General features: G+C 44.1%; 1 non-coding gene across 1 annotated transcript; it reads right to left on the bottom strand.

Moving 5' to 3' along the window:
• Window positions 1-2,082: 2,082 nt before the first annotated feature.
• On the bottom strand, window positions 2,083-2,155 carry Trnat-agu (transfer RNA threonine (anticodon AGU)). The gene has a single exon. It is a non-coding gene; the product is annotated as a tRNA-Thr (tRNA).
• Between the last annotated feature and the right edge of the window lie 2,507 nt (window positions 2,156-4,662).

Genomic DNA, 4,662 nt, shown 5'->3' with positions numbered 1-4,662 from the left:
ATTTCGGAAATGCGTGCATTTCTTACTCATGAGCGTTTTAGTTTGTGTTAAGTGTAACGGCATAGTAACCAATTTCTTTATATAGGGGATATCAGAATATGTCACAGAGAATTCCATATTGAATGACAGGCGCACTTGACGACTTCTTTCATTCCTCAGGATAGCAAACGTGCGGTCAGCATTCTGAAATTCGAATTAACTGATTTCTTCTACGAAACCACTGTTGACTCTTTTAAAACGTTAGGGTCGTCCATCTGCTCTGCGACAGAAAGCGGAGAATTACATTGCCTGGGAAAAAAAAGTGAAGCACCCGAAGAGGAAGTGGCAACGAAATGAGACTGAGAGGGTGTGTGATGTTATTTTAGTGATTACTAAATCGAATCAGATTTACAGAATTTGACAGCATCGGCCCACTTATCAGTACGTTGTTGTGCCCTCTCTGGCCCACATGTATGCAGTGACTCGATTCTAAGGCACGTCATAAAGCCGTTGCATTCTCTCTGAGGCAAGCTGGCCCACGGTCGTAACTGCTCGCCGATATCACGGCACTAGGATAGAGCTGACGTCCAAGCTGATGCCACCCATGTCCTATCGTGGATAAATATTGGGACCTTGCTAACCACGGGAGCACCAAGGCATCACACAGAAAATTCATAGATATACGTTACCTGTGTGGACGAGTGTTGTCCTGTTGAAAAATAGCGCCACGATACAAAAAAAATGGCTCTGAGCACTATGGGACTCAACATCTTAGGTCATAAGTCCCCTAGAACTTAGAACTAGTTAAACCTAACTAACCTAAGGACATCACACACACCCATGCCCGAGGCAGGATTCGAACCTGCGACCGTAGCAGCCTCGCGGTTCCGGACTGCAGCGCCACGATACAGTCGTATGAGTGGTAACACGTGACGGTGCACGGTGTTCTTGACGTACCGTTGTGGTGTTAGGGTTTCCTCAGTCACTACCAGCCGTGACCTGAAGTCATATCCAATAGTTCCCCACACCATGACGCCAGTAGTAACACCACTGTGCCTCTCCAAACCATCAAACCAGTGGAAAAAAGGTACTCTCCCCATGTGCCGCCATACTGGCTGACGATGGTCATGTGGGATGGTGTAGATCCGCAATTTATCACTGAATTCAGTGCGAAGCCATTCATCAGCAGTTCATGCTTCCCAGTCTCACCACCACTCCAGTCGCAGCCGTTTGTGTTGTGGTGTTAACGGCAGCCCACACATCGGACGGCAATTCCCTAGCCAGACAGCCGCTATTCTCCAATGAATGGTGTAGAATCACATAGGATGTTGCAGAGAGTTGTTCTCGGATGACAGGCGCAGATATGAGAGGGTTACGATGTGGTTGATGCACAATGCAGTGACCCTCCCTTGTAGTGGTCAGACGTAGTCGGCCGGAACCTGGACGAGTGTGCCTGCCCTCAAGTTCCCATTCAGTGCAACATCAGATCACTGCCGTATATGAATGCTACTCAAATCTCTATGTTACACGATTCTACCATCCGGCCAGATGAAAACCCACAATGAGTCTCCTTTCAAACTCTGTCAGGTGCTGATAGCGCTGTCTCACATGCATACGCGGCATTTCTGCGTCCTACACTGATCACCCAACATCTGACGCTGTTCCAGCCCTTATGTACCCAAACAAGCGTGGTAACAGCACTGAAAATGAACAACACAAATGCACTCTGACGGCCGTTCCACCTGTTACAGAGAAATGCAACTCTAGTCAGTTAGTCCGCAGCTCGTGGTCTCGCGGTCGCGTTCTCGCTTGCCCAGCACGAGGTCCCGCGTTCGATTCCCGGCGGGGTCAGAGATTTTCACCTGCCTCGAGATGACTGGGTGTTTGTGTTGTCCCCATCATTTCACCATCATTCATGAAAGTGGCGAGATTGGACTGAGCAAAGGTTGGGAATTTGTACGGGCGCTGATAACCGCGCAGTTGAGCGCCCCACAAACCAAACAACATCATCATCATCAGTCAGTTACATTTCCAAAGGAATTACGGACATTGGCTGCGAGTGGGCATATACTCGTATTTATCAGTGTGGAAAGTTGAAAATTTGTGTTGGACCAGGATTCGAACCTGGGTCTCCCACTTACTAGGCAGATGCTCTGACCACTAAGCCATCCAGACAAAGTGGCCACCGCAACTGCATGGACTACCCTTGCACGCCTCCCGTCAAACACAAATTCTCAGCTTATCCAAACACAACTAATGTAGTTCCCCTTGCCCATTACCTCATTACCCGTGGCATTTCTACGATTCCCGTAAGGCTTCCGGTCTGGCGTGCATCCGCACTGAAGAGATCATTGACAATCTTCGCTTTAATTATATATATGTGTTGTCTGTTTTTCGTGCATGTCCGAAAGAGCAGATACCATTTTGATTCACCAGCAACTATGAATTAAGACATAAAGGAATCACAGACATTGGCTGCGAGTGGGCATTTATTTAAGCCAACGGAAAATGTCCGAAAGAACAGACACGGACTACCCGAGTTGTGATGGCCACTGTAACCGGATCGCTTAGTGGTCAGAGTATATGCCCAGTAAGCAGCAGACCTGGGTTCGAATCCCAGTCTGGCATAAATTTTCAACTTTCCCCATCCATTTGAGTCAATATCCACTCGCAGCCAATGCCCCTAATTCCTTTCTGTCTTAATTCACAGTAGCTGCTGGATCAAAATGGTGTCCTTTCTTTCGGACATGTTCGAAAGCACTGACAGCACATACATATTTACATACTCGCCAATGTTATGTACGTGCACGAAGTTGCGTTGATATTCGACCATGTCTTCCGGGTTCTCCACTTTATTTTATCAGGCAGTGCATCTCGCTGCATGCACGGTAGACACCTAGTGAAGGTGGTTTGTCGTTTTCTTCCTCCGATCACCGTACGCAATGTGTCAGGCTTATAGGTAATTGTGTAGTGTAAATCATTGTAGTGTGTATTAATGTTGCGCTTAAGATATTATGAGTGAATATCAAAATATAATGAAACGACAAGAAAAAGCACCGTGTCGGTAAATATCTGTAAAGGAAGTTGTTCCTCATTAGAAGTTATCTTAAGAGTTTAATACAGGACCCCTCCTCCATGATGCCGGCGATGAATTTTATTTCCGACGACAGTTACCTATGGGTTCTCGCACTGCTACTTTTCAGGGGCTTTTTCTCTCACTCACGTAATACTGCTTCATTTTACAATGTTCTTAGCTTTTTCACGTAAACAACAAAAACTATATTGGACATACCGCTTTTAAGAAGTTACTTAACTCTATTATCAAGCGAGTTGTGCAGTACTTAAGGCACTAGACCCTTACTTCGTACGACCATTCCTTCGTAGATTCTATGTGGTTGCCCTAATTCACTGAACTCGCATGTTATAAGGAAACGATGATGGCCTATTTTCGGCTCTGTCGATGTATAGTCAGAGTTTGTGGCAAAACCTATGGTTTCAAAGATTATGGGGCGTTTATCTCCAAGCTTCCTTCCGTCTGATTGAACAGTAAGTTCCCAGGTAAAACACACGGCTTGTATGTGCAGATTTACAGCAGTCGAGAACTATACATCTGCAGTTATATTCGTAACTTAACGGCTACATTAGACCCTTATATGTGACAGTATTCAGATAATTTTCCATAAGTTAAAAATTCAATCTTAATCTCTTCTCCAATTTCTATTCGTATTTTATAGACGCGAAACTGCACTGATAAAAGTAAGTAGTCCTTGTCGAATGCTTTGTGCAAAGTACTGTAAGAACTGTGTAGCTCCATTTCGTAATTAACAATGCAGTAATTTTTAGTCTCTCTATTTCTCCACTCCGAAATAGATTTTTCTATGTCATCACGATTTCATTTCATCTATTCCGTCAGAAATTCAAATTCGTGTTCCAGCTTTAGCTCCGTTCGAGCTATAAACTTTAATTTCAGTATTAGCACAGGAAGATAGTTTGAGTTTTCGTGCTACACAATGATTAATACAACAGTTATACGGTATGTAATATTCCTGCTTACAAGGTCCCATCAATTGCGATAAGGAGTGAAGTCTATAAACATCTGTCGTTCGTGTCAGAGACAAAGAGAGACAAAGTAAAAATAATTTTAAATAAAAGAAGAAAACACGACCATCATAAATCATTCTCCAGCACTGTTTTATTCTTTTTTGGGGAGGAGCGATAAAGTATAAACGGGATGGCTTAAACTGAAAACAGCAAGAAATTTTATAGCGCAACTGTACTCCTTAAAAACTATTAGCCTGAATCTCGTTCACAGCCATTAACAAAGCTGATTCAAAACTTTGTGTAGCCTGTTGTTAACCTTTTAAGCGAGGACTGCTATTATTTAAAGAAAGTATTCTACCTCGAAACACTATTAAAGATGCTTCCGTAACTTGCATCTGAAGATCTTGTTAGTCAGCCATTTGCGATGATGTTCTCAAATTTCCATTAAACAATACAAGAAAATTAAGAAGCCATTACGTTAAACCCGTTCGGAGTAGGCCACCCAGGAGAAGAAAGGTTAGCGACCGGTGGAGTTGCAGAAACCTTGACCAGCGAGACAGACCCACCATTCATTGGTACATCGACAAGTGCTTCTTGGCCATCGCCTTCGGGGCGTGTCCATCAAAGCTCAGAACAGGGAAC

The sequence above is a fragment of the Schistocerca serialis genome, chromosome 3 (genome assembly GCF_023864345.2).
Source record: "Schistocerca serialis cubense isolate TAMUIC-IGC-003099 chromosome 3, iqSchSeri2.2, whole genome shotgun sequence".
Lineage (NCBI taxonomy): Eukaryota > Metazoa > Arthropoda > Insecta > Orthoptera > Acrididae > Schistocerca > Schistocerca serialis.
The sequence above is the reverse complement of the archived record's forward strand: the minus strand, read 5'-3'. Positions and strand labels throughout refer to the sequence as shown.